The following is a 20,310-nucleotide window of genomic DNA, read 5'->3' as shown; positions in this document are numbered from 1 at the left end:
CTCCTGCTTCTCCCAGCTGGGGAACCTGAGGCCTGTAGGGGAGGAACCCCCTCTTTCCTCCCCATCCATGTCCCAGCTGCCAATGGGCTCAACCTGAACCCAGCAGAGTTTCAGTCCTGGTTGGACTTTCACTGCTCCTCTTCCCCTCTATTGCTTCCCCCAGAGCACATTGAAGGTTTAGATGGTAAGCCTCCAGAGGGCAGGAGCTGTGTCTTTCGCTTCTGGGGCACTCTCCCAGTCTCTTACCACAGTGCTCAGTGCCCAGGGGGTGCTCAATGAATACTCTTGATTGAATGGTTGGTTGTTTCCTGGCCAGGTGAAGCTGAAGCAGCATGGCCTAGTGGAAATAGCCTAGGACCAGGGTTCAAAAGACCTGGGGTCTAATCCTAGATCTACCACTTACCTGCTGTTCGATTTTGGTCAGGTTTACCTCTGCCTCGGACTCTTCATCAGTTTGTTTTGTTTGTTTGTTTTATGGTATTTATTAAATGCTTAAATTTATTAAATGTGTCAAACACCGTTCTGAGCGCTGTGGTAGGTTCAAGCCAATTAGGTGAGACACAGTCATTGTCCCGCATGGGGCTCACAGGTTAAATAGGAGAGAACTGAGGCTCAGAGAAGTTAAGTGATTTGCCTTAAGCGACACAGCAGAGGAATCGACAGAGCTGGGATTAGAACCCAGGTCCTCTTACTCCCGGACCCGTGCTCTTTCCATTAGGCCATTCTGCTTTTCATCAGTAAAACAGGGATTAAATAAGTGTTCTCTCTCCTCCTCCTCAGACTGTGAGCTCTAACCGGGACAGGGACTGCATCTGATCTGACTATATTTTATTTACCTCAATGCTTAGCAGAGAGCGTGGCACATAGTAAGCGCTTGGCAACTTCCACAGGGCTGCAGTCAGTGACGCTGCAGAGGGGGGTTCTGAAAATAGAGGCGGTTTAAGTCAAACCCTTTGTCCATTTCGGCTATATTCAGAACCTAATTCAACCTAGGCTCAAGCTCAAAATATCCTTGCGATTTCACACTCTTTTCTGTGCGCTGCTTTAGCAGCGATTGTCATTTAAAAAGGCATATAAGCAAAACCACCAGGATGGTAAATACCCATAGCTTGAAGAAGCGCATTATTAATGCCATTCAGCCAAATTTGGATTTTTACTAACATACTTGAACTCTCTCAGTGTACACTTTCCCCTGGGACCTGCCGGATCCCTCTCTCTCTGTATAAGCCTGATCTGCAGTTATGTATTCTTCTTCCTTTCAGCGAGGATTAACTCTCTCGGGGTACACTTTCCCCTGGGCCCTGCCGGATCCCTCTCCCTCTGTATAAGCCTGACCTGCAGTTGATATGTATTCCTCTTCCTCTCAGTGAGGATTAGCGTCCTCGCAGTCTCGAAACAAGGGATTCAGGAGGGAGAAATGGCCAGATTTGTATTTGCTACTCACCCATTCTCTGCCAGCCTGAAGGTCAACCTTGAATCCACACTGGACCACTAGGGGGCTGACGTGTGCCACCGTCAGAGTTGACTGCTAACGCTTCTCACAACCCTGAGCTGAAGGCTTTGTGGCTGCAAACATTCCCCCCTCCTCCACGTATCAATACTTTCCTCAGCTGCTGCTGCAACTCAAGGCTTTGAGAATTGGTGGGGCCTGGAAGAAAGCATCCGAAGCAGGAAATGTTTGCTCTCCCAGGAGGGAAAGGAAGGGCCTTGAAGAGACTGGGAACTACGGGCAGGGTGCAATCTGGGATTCCATGAATAATAATTATGATGGCATTTATTAAGCGCTTATTATGTGCAAAGCACTGTTCTAAGCGCTGGAGAGGATACAAAGTGATCAGGTGGTCTCACGTGGGGCTCACAGTCTCAATCCCCATTTTACAGTTGAGGGAACTGAGGCCCAGGGAAGTTAAGTGACTTGCCCAAAGTCACACAGCCGACAAGCGGTGGAGCCGGGATTTGAATCCATGACCTCTGACTTCCCAGCCCGTGCTCTTTCCACTGAGCCACATGAAGGAAGGGGAAGGTGTGGAAGGATTGACTTCCATACCCTATCAATAAGTTCTATCTGTTGAGCATTTACTATGTGCAGAGCACTGTACTCAGCTACATTCAAAGCTGTGCTTGCGCTTAGTACGCTTAATACAATTGATTGATTGTACTCCTCTACGTTTCTCTTCTTCCCGCGATGGTCTCTCCGGCTAGACTGCAAGCCCCTTGAGGGTAGGGATAGAGTCATTTAACTCTAAGGTAAGCTCCCAAATGTTTAGCATGGTGCTCTGCACACAGTAGGTGATCAGTAAATACCACTAATTAATAACTGTGGTATACAGTGCTTTGCACACAGTAAGTGCTCAATAAATATGATCCAATGAATAAATTTGTTAAACGCCAACTACGTGTCAAGGACCGTATTAAGTCCCTGTTCCATGTTGGATTCACAATCTAAGTGAAAAGAAGGAAAACTGGTAATGAATCTCCATTTTACAGATATGAGACTGAGGGCCAGATAAATCAAGTGACTCACACAAGGTCAAACAGCAGGTAAGTGGCACAGCCGTGATTAGAACCAGGTCCTCGGACTAAGGCCTGTGCTGTTGATTAACTGAGTTGCTCATTCGCAGTTCTGTGATCAATTGCTTATTCTCCCTTTGGATGGGGGCGGGATGTCAGGAATGGCCTGAAAGAAAGCACGTTAGTACTACGATCATTCATCAGTGATCGGAAGGGGGCACAGAGCAGAATCCTTGCAACGCACTTGGAATCTTGCCACAAGGTCACGTGAAGCCCCAAGAAGGCAGTCATTTACTCAGTTGTATTTACTGAGTGCTTACTGTGTGCAGAGCACTGTATTAAGTGCTTGGGAAAGTACGACACAACAATAAACAGTGACGTTCCCTGCCCACAACGAGTTTTCAGTCCCCGACTCTCCTCACCTTCAAAAACCTCTTAAAATCTCATTTCCTCTGCTAATCCATCCCTGACTAAACCCTCATTTCCCCATCCGCCCTTCTTTCCGCATCACCTTTGCACTTGGCAGTGTTCCATTTAAGCACTTTATCACCGCCCCCAGCCCCACAGCACTTACATATATATCTTTACACTTTGCCATTTCCCCTATTTGTAATTTATCTTAATATTTGTCACCCCTACACACCCTTCCCTACCCTGTAAACTCCTTATTGGTGGGGATCATTGTATTATAAATTTTTTTATGGTATTTGGTAAGCATTTACTATGTGTCAAACACTGTTCCAAGCCTTGGGGTACATAAAAGTGAATTAGGTTGGACACTATCCCTGTCCCACAGGGCTCCCAGTCTAAGTAGAAATAATAATTTTACAAAGGTTTTGTACAGCGTTCTGCACATAGTAAGCACTTAAAAATACCACTGATTGATTGATTGGGAGAGAAGCATAGAAGCTTATGAGGAGGGGTCTTTTGGAAGGTTCATTTTTCAAAAACACTGTTCTGCACACACTTCTGCACAACTCAAAAACTGTCAATGGTTACTCATTCCCCTCCTCAACAAAACAATACTCTTGACCATTGGCTTTGAAACACTCCATCAGTTCTCTCCCTCTTATCCTCTCTCTTCTCCCACTCCATCCCAATTCTCACTCTTTGTTCCTCTCAAGCTAGCCTGTAGCATGTGCTTTACTCTCATCTCTTCCCTATCCTGGCTTCTGGCACACACCCTTCTTCCTGTCTCTCTCCCTCTTCAATAATAATTGTGGTATTTGTTAAACGCTTGCCATGTGTCAAGCACTGTACTAAGCTTTATTACTAAGGGGTATATGTTCCTCTAGGTCGTAAGCTCCTTGTGGTCAGGGAACATGTGTACCAACTCTGCTGTATTGTACTCTTAGTATATTGCTCTGCACACATTAAACTCTCGATAAATAAAATGTTTAATGGGGTAAGATACAAGTTAAACAGATCGGATGCAGTCTTGTTCCACATGAGGCTCACAGTCTAAGGAAAAGGAGAAGAGGTATTGAATGCTCTTCTCAAAGGTAAGAAAACTGAGGCCCAGAGAAATTGAGTGATTTGCCCAAGATCACACGGCAGGTAAGTGACAGTCAGGATTGATTAACATTTCATCAGGTCTTTTAAATGCAAGTGCTCAGAAATTTGTTTCCTTTTGCCAAAGGATGCCGCTTTATTTTGAGGTTCTAAAGCAGTCTGGGGAGAATTCCCAAGATTAACCAAAATCCCACAAATTATTTTTTATGTTCACTTGGGACTGGTGGAGCTCATTTCCCCACTCTATTCATCCTCTCTTCTGTGTTTATTCTGCACTTAGGTCTGTATCCCATAAACTTTGATAGCCCACCTCCACCCCCACCCCAACCGTGACCCCTAAAGCACTTACATACATGTCCTTATACTCCGCTCCTATTCTCTACTCTCCCAAGCCTTCGTACGGTGCTCGGCAAACAGTGAGCACTCAATAAATATCATTGATCGATCAACTGATCGATCACTCCTCACTATGAAAAACACATTTTATTTTTTTCCCCCTATAGGAGAACACCTTATTCAAGTGTACCAATTTGAGAAGCTGTGGATAGGGCTTATTTTGTCTTTTGGCTCTGATTTTGCTATGGTTTGCTATAATATGACATTGTTTAAACAAAACCACAATTATTCTTTATAGTCTGCTCTTCTCAATTTGAGGCGTCTGCCTTATGAGCCGTATAAGTTTAATTAGAAAAATGCAACTGCTTATAATCCACCAAAACTGAATAATCAAGGCCATCCGGTCCTGGATGTCTGCATGCTCCCGAGAAGTGTCTCAGCTGAAAATGGACTTGGCATTTGTTATTTTATTTTTAAGAGAAATTCAACAATTAAACATCATTAGATGTAGTTCACCAAGTTTACTTATCTTTAGTCTGAGTCCTTTTTGACTCAAAGAGAACGCTTCTCTGCCTGAACCAGGGAATGGTGGCTATATGTGCCTGTCTGTATATGGTCAGTCCTAGACATCTGGAAATGAGAAACTCTGATTTTCATTTCCAGAAGGGATGATGATGAGTCAACCAAGCAAGTAAATTGCTCTTCAAAGTTATGTCTGCTGCTGGGCGGGGCAGGGTGGGGAAAGTCTTTTCCAGTGAAATCATCTCCATAGAACAGTAATCTTGAAATAATAATACTAATAATGATAATAACGATGATGTTTAAGAACTTTTTAATGATATTTTGTGACGTGAGACAGCATAAGACAACAACAACTTATTTTGTGTCAGGCACTGTACTAAGCACTGGGGCAAATACAAGCTAATCAGGTTGGACACAGTTCAAGTCCCATATGGGGCTCATAGTCTTAACCCCCATTTTACAGATGAGGGAACTGAGGCATAAAAAAGTGAAGTGACTTTCCCAGGGTCCATCGGCAGACAATTGGTGGAGCTGGGATTAGAACCCAGGTCCTTCTGACTACCATATATATCAAATGTATATATTTGCTTGATATATTTTGGCCACTCTGGTTGCAATTTTTTTTTTTTTTGCATTTGTCTCCCCTGTTAGAATACAAGCTCCCTGTAGCCAGGGAACATTTCACTTTGTTGTTCTGTACTTCCTAAGTGTCTGGTACAGTGCCCTGCACCATGTGAGAGTTCAATAAATGCTACTACCAGAAAGGGCTAGGGTGGCTTCATCTGTTACCTTCATGTGTTACTTCATCTGTGAAATGGGGATTAAGACTGTGAACTCCATGTGGGACACGGACTGTGTCCAACCTGATAGGCTTATATCTATCCCTGTGCATAGAGTAGTGCCTGGTGCATAGTAAATGCTTTAACCAATACCATTAAGAAAGGGTGCTTGATTAAGTCAGGAAGAACTGCCCAGCTTGGTTAGTGCCAGTAATGATTATTATATAGAGTGATTTTTTTTCAACCTTTTGCAAAAGGATGTCAAACTGGTCTTTGAGGCTGGTGCCTCAGGAATAAAGAATTGCTGGCAATGGTCAACAGAGGCAAGTGCCAGAAACTCTGCCCCCTCCGGTTCAGCATCAACACGCCGAAGAAGCCAGGACTCTAACCAGCAATGATTTCACTGGGATTATCCTACCCAGCATTCTTGTCCCCAGAGAGATACGTTTACAGGCCCAGTCGCAGAAACTATAAACGAATCATTAAAACATTAGAGAGAGGGCCGTATTTTGATTCCAGCAGTCTGAAAAAACATGAAAGAAAATGGTAGAAGAATGTATACTCTTGGAACCTTTTAAGCGACGTTTTGGAGGGAGAAAAGGAAAGGATTATTGAGGAATGCCTGTTAAACCAGCACTAGATAAATCTAGCAGGCAGCATGATTTATGTTGATTTGGGTCATGTTAATAACTCTGAAACAACCTGACGAGTATATAAAATATTCCCTTTTCTTGCCGCCTTAGAACCCCAGAATAAGGGGCTCGGAGACAAAGATGAGCCGTGTTCTCCATGAGAGATTCCGGGAAACTGAAAAATAACGTCTTTTAATATTTTGTGATATAACTGTTTTTCTTGGCTTAAGCGTAGGTTTTAAAAAATGGTGCTCATTGTTTTGCTTGTAGTTCTTTTATGCATGGACAATCGTGCTGATGATGCATTCACTTTAGGAGAATTTTCCAATTGAAAAAGTGTTCCGGAGAAGTTTAGAGGCCATGAATCACCCGAACCTCATCTAAGTCTCATGAAAGCCTAGGCCGGGAAAGGCAGCCGCAGAGAGAAGACATATTGTAGATTGTAGCTGCACTGTCTGATTCCACCAAGGAGAAAAGGTTTTGTAAAGACACAAGCAATTTTGGCAGTGGCCAAAGTTGGAAGGATAAATGCCAGTCTGTCAGAGGGGGATTGAATGCAGCTCAACACTCCTCTGTGTTTCCTTCAGTGGGACGGCTCAGGAGACTCGAGAAGCAGTAAGGCCAAAAGGATAGAACATGGGCCTGGGAGTCAGAAGGAGCTGGGTTCTAATTCTCCCTCTGCCATCTAATCCTGGCTCCACCGCATCTGCCGTGTGACTTTGGGTACTTCACTTTAGGAGGCCTCTTTGGGCCTCAATTACCTCATCTGTAAAATGGGGATTAAGACTGTGAGCATGGTGTGAGACAGGGACTCTGTCCAACCCAATCACCTTGTAGCTACCCCAGTGCTTAGTAATAATAATAATGTTGGTATTTGTTGAGTGCTTACTATGTGCAGAGCACTGTTCTAAGCACTGGGGGATACAAGGTGATCAGGTTGTCCCACGTGGGCCTCACAGTCTTCATCCCCATTTTACAGATGAGGTAACTGAGGCCCAGAGAAGTTTAAGTGACTTGCCCACAGTCACACAGCTGACAAGTGGTAGAGCCGGGATTCGAACACATGACCTCTGACTCCCAAGCCCGGGCTCTTTCCACTGAGCCATGCTGCTTCCCAATACAGTGCCTGGCATATAGTACAGTGCCTGGCATATAGTAAGTGCTTAACAAATACCACAGTTACTATTATTATTATGTGACTATTGGAACCTCATCCCTCATCTATAAAATGGAGATTAAGACTGTGAGCCCCACGTGGGACATTGACTGTGTCCAACCTGATTAGCTTGGATGGATCCCGGGTTTAGTACAGTGCAGGCACATAGTAAACACTTAACAAATGCCATTAAAAAAGAGCACACAAAAAACCATGGTCTTCCACAAGGAGACTAGGCCCTAAACCTTTTTGGCCCTGGTCAGGAAAGCGGTGGCGATATGTTGGAGTCTTTTCCCATCAACCTCTCCAAGTATTTCTGGGAAATTTGTGCCCCTCCTGTGGGCCGGGGCTGGGGGAGCAGTGGTGGCAGTTAGCAAGATGATTCTAGATTAAGTTCTCTGTGGGCAGGGAACTTGTTTACCAACTCTGTTATACTGTACTCTCCCAAGCGCTTAGTACAGTGCTCTGCACACAGTAAGTGCTCACTAAATATCATAAATAAATAATGAATGATACGTTACCCAGAACCTACTTCTACACAGAAGCCCAAGAGATACTGTTGCCCTCAAGGTGCCATGGCCCAGGGGTGGAGATGGAGAAGAGTCCAAACTGTGTGGTTGTCTCATTATCTCATCAGCTGAGAAGAACAATCACCTTAAAGTCACAGTGGCCAGCTTACCCAGGAGATTTTGGACTAAATTTTCCCTAGTGGAAATACATCTTTTTTAAATCAGAATCTGCCAGAGGCAAAGCAAGCAAACAACGATGGGATGTACCCCGAGAAGACCAACATGATATTTTCTGAATCAGGTCTTGCCTACTCCCTTCAGGACTCTACTTTAGGAACCCTAATCGACAGACTGGAATTGCAAGCTTTTCCATCCTCTGCCCTTAGGACACCGTTGTCCATGGTAACCCTGAGCAGTAAAGGGCTGGAGCTGTAAAGAGCCAGGGTGTGAGCAGTGTAAGGAACACAGAAAGTGGTTTAGATGAAGTGGAAACCAGTTAGTCTGTGATATTTCACTGGGTGTCTGGTGGGGACATGGAATGAAACATTGGCCAAGTGCCTGGAGATCTGAAATATTGTTAGAACAAAGACCCAGAGGGGGTGAAGGGAGGAATAGGGGTGTTGGGGGTCAGGAAATGTTTCTGGGCATAAATTCCACCGAGGTGATATGTGAGTCCCTTTTTTGGAAGTGAAATGGCTAGGGGGTCCAGAGCTTTGACATGTTATGGGTAGAACTGTGAAGTGACCCATTGAACTTTCCAAGCAGATGTGGGCTGGGGACCGGCAATGAAATCCTACCCTTTGTTCCCTCGCAAGACTTGCCAGTTTAGGTAACCTTCGGATGCCAATAAGTGCTCCTAATCGAGGAGGCAACGATGGATTTCACAACTCCCCCTGAACAGATGCTCATAAAAGATGCAATATATTAGGTTCACATTTCAGTTTCACTAGGGGTTTTACGAGAACTACTTTGGTTTCTCTGCTGAGATTTGGTTTCTAGTCTAGGTTTTTTAAGGTCCTAGACTCTGGCATTTCCCTCACCACCCCCATTCTCCATCCAGCAGTTGGGCGATATTTTCCAAGATGATCCCCCTTGAAACAGTGGCTCCTGTATAAATTATTGATACTCAGATTTGTTCCAGTGGGAAGGATCCTGCATGTTTTGGTGGGTGTTCAAGGTACTCACAGAAGAAGGGCTGGAAAGGGCTGTAGTCCAAAACGGGGTTAAGAAAGAGCCTGGAGACAAGTTTCCTGGAACCTCCTTCAGAGAATCAGTTATTTGCCCTCTATTCTGAAGTGAATTTTTGTGACCCATGGTCAGAACTCTAGAAGCCCCAGTCATTTTTGGAAGGGTAGTGTCTGATACCGATCAATCCATCAGTGGCATTTATTGAGTGCTTACTGTGTGCAGAGCAGTGCACAGCTTGGGAAAGTACAATATAACAGAGTTGGTAGACACATTCTTTGCCCACAAAGAGTTTACACTCTAGAGACTTTACCCCTTTTATCCTAAGAATACCCTGTATATCCCCACATACAGGGTGGAAACTGAGGCAAAGAGAAGTTAAGTGACCTGCCCACTTTTCCTATTAGGGAGAAGTGGTCCTCTTTCACAGATAGTTACAGTGGGTCCGCCATGGGGCGAGTTCACTAATCCATGCCCCTACTCGCCATCTTAGAGCTGCCCTCCACCGCCCGTCTGCCCCTGCCCCCAGCTCCCCTTTGCCCCCAACTGCACCTGAGGCCTTGAAGGAAGCAAAGCTCAGAGGGAGCAGATTGTAGTGATCCAGGAGCAGGACATATAGCTAGCAAATCCCTGTTTCAGAAGGGAGAAATAAGCATGCAAATGGGTTTCACTCATGAAATCATTTTGGCATTCTAGAAAAGGACTGGTTCTTGAATTGGCAGCTGGAAGACTATCTTAAAATCCTATCTCTGGGAGCTTGGGTGAACAAAAGTTAAATCAGAGTGAAGCAGCATGGCCTAGTGGGTAGAGCACGGGCCTGGAAATCAGAAGGACCTGGGTTCTAATCCCAGTTCTGCCACATGTCTGCTGTGTGACCTTGGGCAAGTTGCTTAACTTCTCTGTGCCTCACTTACCTCATCTGTAAAATGGGGATTAAGACTGTGAGCCCCATGTGGGATAGGGACTGGGTCCAACTTGATTAGCTTGTTCTACCCCAGTGATTAATACAGTGCCCGGTACATAGTAAGCACTTAACAAATACCATTAAAAAGCACTTAAATATACCATTAAAAAAAGCTCACCAGAATGTGCTTGTAGCAAATCTAACTAAAGTTAGCTGAGGCTATTTAGATTTTCATTCATTCTTTCATTCATTCAGTTGTATTTATTGAGCACTTACTGGGTGGAGAACACTGTGTTAACGCTTGGGAGAATGCGATCAATCGATCAATCAAATGCATTTATCCAATGCTTACGGTTTGCAGAGCACTGCAGTGTACAGAGAACTGCAACAGAGTTGGTGGACATATACCCTGCCCACAAGGAGGGTAGACGGGGAGATAGAAATTACAGATATGTTCTTTAATTGCTGTGGGGATGTGGGTGGGGTGAATAAAGGGAACAAAGCCAAGAGTGATGCAGAAGGGAGAGGGAGGGGGAAAAAGGGACTAGGGGAAGGCCTCAGGGAGAAGATTCAAAGGGGACAAAAAAATGTTCAAATTTGCTTTTAGATTTGCTCTGGGAAGACACAGTTAATATAAAATTAAATACAGTGCTCTGCACGTAGTAAGCGCTCAATAAATGTCATTGATTGATAGTAGTAGTAGTCGCAGCAGCAGCAGTAATAGAGAAGCAGCGTGACTCAGTGGAAAGAGCACGGGCTTGGGAGTCAGAAGTCAGGGGTTCGAATCCTGGCTCTGCCACTTGTCAGCCGTGTGACTGTCACTTCGCTATGCCTCAGTTACCTCATCTGTAAAATGGGGATTAAGACTGTTAGCCTCACATGGGACAACCTGATTACCCTGTATCTACCCCAGCGCTTAGAACAGTGGTCTGCACATAGTAAGCTCTTAACAAATACCAACATTATTATTAGTAGTAGTAACAGCAGTTGCAGCATCAGTAGTATTAATACAAAGCCTTAATGAAGTAACATCTCCTCCAAAAAACCTTCCCTAAGCCCACTTCCTCTTTTCCCACCCCCTGCTGCATCACCCTGACTTGCTCCCTTTGTTCTTCCCTCCTCCGAGCTCCACAAAACCTGTGTACATACCTGTAATTTATTTATTTATATAAATGTCTGTCTCCCCCCTCTAGACTGTAAATTCATTTTAGGGAGGGAAGGTGTCTGTTTATTGGTGTACTGAACTCCCCCAAGCACTTAATGCAGCACTCTACAGACAGTAAGTACTCAATAAATACGATTGAAAGAACTGTAGTCATAATAGCATTTATAGAGCAGTCACCTGGCACGTGCAGAATAAAGAAGTGACACGTTCCCTGCCCACAGGGAGTTTTACCTTCTAACAGGAAAGATAGACACAAAATAGGCGATTCACATAATCTCTCTAAAACACAGTAATCTAATCTGTAAAATAGAACCGACAATAGCCACTCCTCCCTACTTCACGGGGATGTTGTGAAGGTGAAATGTTCACTGATGGGAATGTGCTGGAAAAAATAAAAGTGCTACATAGATTCAAGCTATTACTTTATTTATAATTGCCATTCAGATGATCATTAGGATGACTAGGAGAGAGAGAGAGAACCAGGATTTAGGGTTTATTCTGACTGAAATATTCAAAAATAATTTTGATATAAAAGAGGATGTATTTACTAAATTGTAGTCTCTGAATTTGTCTGAACAGTATTTTGTAGTTTTCAAGGATGAGTCCTGAAAACCAGGCAAATCAGGGCTTTGCCTTTAATGATTTCTGAGGGAAGGAATAGAACCTTAGCATAGGTTTAAAGGAGTGTTCAATAAAACACTTCTAAATCAGAAGCAGAGGCGCCCAGCTAGAATTGGTTTATGAATTGCAGGCAAATTGTGAGATTGAAACCAGCCATGATAATTGGTTTTTAACTGTGTCCTTTTCTCTTTTCCTATTTGATACTATTAACACAAAAATCTTCTTAAATGCCAATAATTTATTGTGATTTAATTACTCCACTGTAATTATTTAATAATTTGAAACTGTAAGAATAGCATCAGTCCACGAGGGTGAGGAAGCAGAGGCAACGAGCCTTGGAGGAGAGAGAGGTGCCTCCAGTCTCCAAGGTGACCCTCTCCCCTGGTTAGTGGATTTGGGGCTGAAAAGGAACACTTTTTCTGGAACCCGCCAAAACCAAATTCATACAGTCATTCAGTCGTATTTATTGAGCACTTACTGACTGAAGAGCACTCTGCTAAGTGCGTGGAAAAGGACAATACAATAATAGACACATTCCTGCCCACAATGAACTTACAGGGCAAGAGGCTGCTGGGATAGTGGGAATGACGTGATTTTATACAACACCTACAAATACGAGCAGTTGGAACAGCCGTGAGCTGTTACAATGAGCAGCATTTACTGATCACATAATTACTGGTTAGAAATAATAATAATAATGGTATTTGTTAAGCATGTATTATGTGCCAAGTACTGTTAGATACAAGCTAATCAGGTCCGACACACTCCTTGTCCTTCAATGGGCTCACAGTCTTAATCCCCGTTTTATAGATGAGGTAATTGAGGCACAGAGAAATTAAGTAACTGGACCAAAGTCACACAGCTGACAAGTGGTGGAGCCAGGATTAGAGCCCATGACCTTTGACTAACAAGTCTCTGCTCTTTCCACTAAGCCATGCTGCTTCCCTATCTTATCTGCTGTGTGACCTTGGGGAAGTCACTGCGCTTCTCTGTGTTTCAGGTTCCTCATCTGTCAAATGGGGATTAAGACTGTGAGCCTCGTGTGGGACATGGACTGCGTCCAACATTATTAGCTTGTATCTACCCCAGTGCTTAGTACAGTGCCTGTCACATAGTAAGGCGCTTATCAAGCACCACTAAAAATAAAAAGAACTAATACTGTCAGCCTTGTTTGGGGTGGTGGGTTTGTCCAGAGAGAAGGATATTAGCTGGATGTTTCTGGTACAGTGATCAGCAATGAAATGATTAACAGTGTTGGCATTTAAGTGATCATAATTAGGTTTCCAAGTTAACAGCCCATTGAGATAAATAGGAGAAGTACACACCTCTCTCGGTGGTATTGTTTATCAGACTGTCAATTTGCAGACTCAGCAAGACAGGCGCAGCATGGCATTGGAAGCCTTGAGTCTTCGGTCTGGATGGAGATGCTTCAGAGGGCTCAACTGACCCTCTCACGAGGAACCAGGCTAATTTTTGTGGCTCAAATGAAAGCCAGTCTCCTTAGCCTTTCTGGATTAAAGAGAGAAATAGTAAATGGAGAGACTTGAACATTTGAGGGAGATGGAACCAGGGCATGTGACGAGGGAAATGATGGTGTCTAATTGTAGGTGAAGAAGATGATTTTCAGCTGATTGGTTGGGAACAAGCTGAAAGTAGGGTCGCAGTTTCCTCATCTATAAAATGGGGATTCAATGATTGTCCTTTCTCCTACTTTGACTGTGATCCCCATGTGGGTGGGACAGGGGCTGTGTCTGACCTGCTTAACTTACATCTATTCCAGTGCTTAGAACAGTGCTGACACCATAGCAAGTGCTTAAGGAATATAATAAAAACAACAATAATAATAATACTTGTTGTTTTCCTTGCCTGCTGTGTGACCTTGGGCAAGTCACTTAACTTCTCTGTGCCTCAGTTACTTCATCTGTAAAATGGGAATTAAGACTGTGAGGCCCATGTGGGAAACGGGCTGTGTCTAACCTGATTAGCTTGTATCTACCTGGTACTTTAGTACAGTGCTTGGAACATAGTAATACTTAACACATAGCATAATAAAGAGGAATTCACCATAGAAATGAATGAGGAACTTTTTCCTTACATGGATGGTGGGCAGTATTCATGGATTTGTGCGGTTTTATTTTCCAACGAGCCTAAAGGAGATGCAAGTCTATCTGTATTCCGAGGTGCCCCCCGAGGAAAGGAACAAATTTCATCAATACCATAGAGTGAAGAATAAAATTAATTTTCACATACAGAACTGATTTCTTTCTTTTTTCTTTTTTTGACAATCAAGTAGGCCCGTACAATTGAATGCCCTTCATGCTCACTGGGGAATTGGGTAAATTTTAGTGTGCAAAACATCAATTACTCCTTCAAGAATTTCAATAACTAAACACAGAATGACAATTAAGAAACAAAAACCTTCCAAGATCGAAATGGGGGCTGCCAGTGAATGAAATCGAAATCCTCTGCAAGTAGGGAGTGGTTGGTTCTGTGCCATTTTAGGAGAAATGGAAGAAAAACTGACGATTCAGATGCTTCTTATATAAGGCTGTGCTCCCATTTTCTTCTCTCTTTTACCTCTCTCTTCTCTCTCTCCCACTTCCTTACTGGAAGCATAGTGGCCTAGTGGAAAGACCACAGGACAGGGACTCAGAGTACCTGGGTTCTAATCCCAACTCTGCCACTTGTCTACTATGTGACCTTGGTGAAGTCACTTAACTTCTCTGTGCATCAGTTATCTCATCTGTAAAATAGGAATTAAGACTATTGAGTACCATGTGGGACATTATGTCCAACCTGATTAGCTTGTATCTACCCCAGTGCTTAGAACAGAATCTGACACATAGAAAGAGCTGAACGAATAACATTTAAAAAAATGGTGACCTCAGATTCTAGAACAGAATCCCCATGTCCTTTAGGTCCCTGGAGGAGATTCAGATTCTAGAAAACAATCATCACATCCTCTTGGCCTCTGGAGGAGAAACTTGAGGGAGAGGGGAAGGATCCAGAGGGGACAGATTTTTGCTCTGAGCCTTTCACCTGATGGTTGAAACTGAACCTTCAGTGACTCTCGCCTAATCCTAGAACAAAGTCATCAACTGGGCCTTCTTGGTACAAAACCAGAAGTCCTGTCAGACAGGGCCCTGCTGAAGTTATGGCAGGAGTGGCAACTGACATCAGCAATGATAAATAATCCTGGAAGTATTTGCTAAATGTTTACTGTATGCCAAGCACTCTACTAAGCACTGGGGTAGATACAATAGTCAGGTGGATCACAGTCTCTGTCTCACATGAGGCTCCCAGTCCACAGGGGAAAGAGAATAGGATTGGATCCCCATTTTTTATGGTATTTGTTAAGAGCTTACTATGTGTATTAAGTCCTGGAGTAGATACAAACTAATCATGTTGGACAAAGACCATGTCCCATGTGGAGCTCACAGTCATTTAATCCCCATTTTACAGATGAGGTAACTGAGGCACAGAGAAGTGAAGTGACTTGTCCAAGGTCACCCAGAAGACAAGTGGCAGAGCCAGGATTAGAATCCACGACCTTCTGACTTCCAGGCCGATGCCCTATCTACCAGGCCGCGCTGTCCTCCAGTGGGGAGAAGCCCTTCCTTGAAATTCATCCATCTGCTGATGGACCAAGTCAATTTCCTCTAATCTGGAGATTGTATTGGAGAAGATGCAGGAGCTCCTGCCTGGGACTTCACTAGGCTGGAACCTGACAAAGGAATCGATCAATCAAGCAATCGATCAATTAATCAATGGTATTTCAAAAAGGGCCAGGGAGAGTGACAGGTCTAAGGGAAGGGGGGATACTGGGGAAGGAGGAGATGAGGGATTCACTTAGGCTCGGACCCAGGATTGATTGCTTTAAAACTGCAGGACTCTTCTTAGATGGGGGCAGTGAAATTTACTATCATGGTGAGCTCGTGGCATGATGTCAGAAACTGTAGGTCTACCTAGGGAATTCACCTCAGACCCTCAAGGTCCAAGCACACTGAGTCCTTTTACCTGGGAAACCGTGAGGCAAGGCCAAAACGGGCTTAAGTAGGGAAACTAAAAAGCTGGCCAAGTTGGCATCATCCCCAGTAGATGCCGGAACTCAATTCTTCCCAGGTTTTTGCCCCTCATCATCACCAGTGGTATTTATTGAGCTCTTCCTATGTGCAGAGCACTGGACTTAGCACTTGGGAGAGTACACGGAGTTGGCAGACACATTCCCCATCCATGACAAGCTTCAAACAATAAACTGAGGAAGATGGATAAGACAACCAGAAAGGGCATTGGAATTGTCACTCTGACTCAAAGAGAATACCCAATTCTCCAGTCCCCAGTTGCCTTTAACAGCTTTCTCCCATCCCAGCAATTGCAAATAAACCAGCCAGCTGCTGGTCACATCCTTTAACCCATCTCCTACACCCCAGTTTGATTACCGGAAATCCTCTTTTGCCTGAGAAACCTGTTTACCTGGCATACACTTGTTGCTCCAGTTTTAGAAATCCAAAATCATGCTAAGGGTCCATGTTCTGAGCAGAGGCCAATACTTTCCCTGTGACCATAGTTCTCCTAGAATACGATGGTCTCAATCCAACTGCTATTTTTTATTTCTCGCCCCATCAATCAATCGATCGATCTTAACACAGCACTCTCCTAAGTGCTTGGGAGAGTACAGTACAGCAGAGTTGGTGGACATGTTCCCGGCTCACGACAAGCCTACAGTCTAGAGGGGGATATGGATAAATAAATTATGGGAACGTATATTAAGTGCTGTGGGGCTGAGGGAGGCATGAATTAAGGGTGTGATAAGGGTGATAAGGGTCAGAGTGCAAGGACAGCACAGAAGGGAGTGGGGGAAGAGGAAATGAGGGCTTAGACAGGGAAGAGTTTCTTGGAGGAGGCGTACTTGTAATAAGGTTTTGAAAGTGGGGAAAGTGATCATCTGACAGATAATGAAGAGGGAGGGTGTTCCAGGCCAGTGGTAGGACACGAGTGAGTGGTCGGTGGCGAAATAGACGAGATCGATTTATGGTGAGTAGATCGGCATTGGGGGAGTGAAGGGAGTGGGCTGGATTGGAGCAGAAGAGCAGTGAGTGAGGTAGGAGGGGTCCAAGTGACTGAATGCTTTAGAGCCGATGGTAAGGAATTTCTGTTTGATGCAGAGGTGAATGGGCAATGACTGGAGGTTCTTGAGGAGTGGGGAAACATGGTCTGAAGATTTTTGTAGAAAAATGATCTGGGCAGAAGAGTGAAGTATGAATTGCAGTGGAGAGAGACAGGAAGCAGATGCAGTAATCAAGGTGGGACAGAATTAACATGGTAGTAGCTTGGATGAAGAGAACTCTAGACGGTAAATTAGACTCTCTAGACTCTAAGCTCCTGGTGAGCCGGGAATGTGTCTACAAACTCTGTTGTATTGTACTCTCCCAAGCGCTTAGTACAGTGCTCAATAAGGTCTCAATAAATACTTTTGATTGATTCTTAGTCCTTGGACCCAAGCATGAAAAAAGCTCAGTCCTTGGCACCCTCCGTGTCCCCAGTTCTTTCACCTGAGTCCACTGAGATGCATCGGTATTGTTTGGATGCTGCTAAGGTTTTCCTTCAAATACAGAGTCCTAGTTAGGGACTGTGTTCTGAGAAGGTGGCGGAAAAATGATGGGTCCACCGATTTAACAGGACATTAGAACCGTATCACCCATCCCCGAGTTATCAGCCGCGCCAGTTCTGGCGTGATAAATGATCTAAGAGTTGGCCCAAGACAAAGAGCAACAACCGTCCTTGCCCATCGGAGAGGTCTGTTTTGAAATCTGTGAAGTGCTTAGAGGCCCAGTTGTTGCTATAATGCTGTTAATGGGCAACAGTATGCTAATTAGTCAGATTAACTAAGTGGCTGAGTCATGCAGTAACCCTTCTCGGAAAGGAAGTGCCCATTTTGAGATGCTAAATGAGAACATAAACGCAGCCAAGCAGAGCGCTCTTGAAAGATAAGAAGAGTGCAGACGTGGTTGTTAATGTAGCAAAGTGAATTAATTTTATTAATTTTTTTTCTTCCAGTTGTTGGGGCGGGGAGGAGGGGGAGATGGGAGACTGTCACATCCGAGAACCAGACTGTTGGAAAAAGTTGTTTTTGTTTTTTTTCCAAAACCTGGAGCTATTTAATCCCTTTGCATCTCTCATTTATAAGCAACAGTAATGGATTTCTGATGCAGAGGCTTCTGGTAAAGTGGTCATGCACTTAAAATGCTTTCTCCTTTATTCCAGGCAATCCAACTTAAAACAAATGAAGATAAAACTTCAATAAAATAGAATGTCACAACCCTTCCCCCGATGAGCATTGACAATTTTAAGGGTTTTTCAGGAAAACTCTGAAGGTGCTCATGAATATCAGGCATACAAGGATGGGTTTTAGGCATCTAAGGGAGGAGTTAAGCTCCTGTTCTAGACTGTCAACTCACTGTGGGTGGGGAATGTGTCTGTTTATTGTTATATTGTATTTTTCCAAGCACTTACTACAGTGCCAGCACAAAATAAGAGCTCAATAAATACGATTGAATAATGACTCAATCTTGTTGATAAGCTTGTTATAGGCAGGAATTGTGTCTACCAACTCTGTTATTTTGTACTCTCCCAGGCACTTGGTACAGTGCTCTGCGCACGATGAACTCTCAATAAATACTATCGATTGATTGATTTAATCAAGCCAATCGATTTGTTCTGAAACAGACAAATATCGTGCTTATTTCCTCTAGGAATAGGAAACAGCCCTTTTGCTTGCCACACGAGGAGGTGAAAAGCATGTGTCTCATCAAAGAATTTTAGCCAGTGGCGGATGGAGTCGAACCCGAGATAGGGAGAGGGGGCCAGAGGTTAGGAGGGTGGGGCTGGGGCCTGCTGAGAGGGAGGAAAGACTCCTAGACCCCTGCTCTCTCCTGCTCAAGATATGTTGATGCCAGAGTCTCTAAAGTAATCTGATGTAGTAAGCACTTGTGTACCTATGAGTAATTTATTTACTTGTATTAACGTTTGTCTCCCCCTCTATACTGTAAGTTCTTTGTAGACATGAAATGTGTCTGTTTATTGTTGTATTGTACTCCCCAGAGCTAAGTATAGTGCTCTGCCCACAGCAAGTGCTCAATAAGAACGATTGATTGACTGACTGGTGCCTTGGCAAGAATAACTCATGGGAGAAGCAACATGGCCTAATGGGAACCAGCTCAGCCTAGTGGAAAACAGCGTGGCCTAGTGGATTGGGCACGGGCCTGGGAGTTAGTGGTCCTGAGTTCTAATTCCAGCTCTTCCACTTTCCTGCTGCATGACCTTGGTCAAATTACTTCATTTCTCTGTGCCTCAGGTACCTTATCTGTAAAATGGGGATTCAGACTGTCAGCCCCATGAGGGACATGGATGGCGTCCAATCCGATTAGCTTGTATCTACTCCAGCACTTAGTACAGTGCCTGCCGCATAGTAAGCACTTAACAAATACCATAACAAAAAAGATGACTAGATAGGGATTGTGAAGGCGGTCAGGAAACATGCCTGTGGAAGCTGGCCCACTGAGTCAATGGAAGCAGTTGGAGACTGAGCAGGAGACTAGTCTTTTTAATAGGACATACTATACTCTCCCAAGTGCTTAGTTCAGTGCTCTGCACAAAGTAAGCATTCAATAAATATGATTGATTGATTGACATTTCAGAGTAATATCACAGGTTCCTGGCATCCGGAGTGAACAAGATAATCCTGGACTGCAACACAAAACACAGTGGAAATGGCCAATTCAGAATCTTTGAAGAAAACTCAAAGACAGGGACTGGCCATTCAGGATTAGAAAAAAAGCACTCCCCCTAACCCCCACTGCACTTTACACTGTAGACACAGACTCTGGGGTCATTTAAAAAGAAAGATAAAGCACCTTTTACCCCAGTGTCACTGCCGAAATGCAATAAGAGGGAGGATGCCCTTTCATCTTACAAGGGCAAGGAGGGTTCCTTGTGAAGGTGCTAATGGTTCTAGAAGTCCAAGTATTGTAATCATCATCATAGAGTAGGTTTTAGTACAGTGTCCAGCCCCAACCCCACAATGCTATGTGCCTGGGGGTGGCCAGGCCCAGAATGCACAGTGAGGAGGTGGAAAGCAGAATGGAAAGAGGGAACAGAACAAGAAGCCGAGAGCTCAGTCAGGCCAAGAGGAGTCCAGCTCTATTTGGGCAAGAGAAGAAGAGAAATGAGTCGGAGGAGCCTGAGGATAATAATAATAATAATAATAAATACTAGTAATAAAGGTATTTGTTAAGCACTTACTATGTGCCAAGCACTGTTCTAAGTGCTGGGGTAGATACAAGTTAATCAGGTTGGACACAGTCCCTATCCCATGTAGGCTCACACTCTTAATTCCCATTTTACAGAGGTGGTAACTGAAGCACAGAGAAGTTAGGTGACTTGCCCAAGGTTACTCGGCAGACATGTGGCAGAGCAAGG

Source organism: Ornithorhynchus anatinus, chromosome 7 (genome assembly GCF_004115215.2).
Source record: "Ornithorhynchus anatinus isolate Pmale09 chromosome 7, mOrnAna1.pri.v4, whole genome shotgun sequence".
Classification (NCBI taxonomy): Eukaryota; Metazoa; Chordata; class Mammalia; order Monotremata; family Ornithorhynchidae; genus Ornithorhynchus; species Ornithorhynchus anatinus.
The sequence above is the reverse complement of the archived record's forward strand: the minus strand, read 5'-3'. Positions refer to the sequence as shown.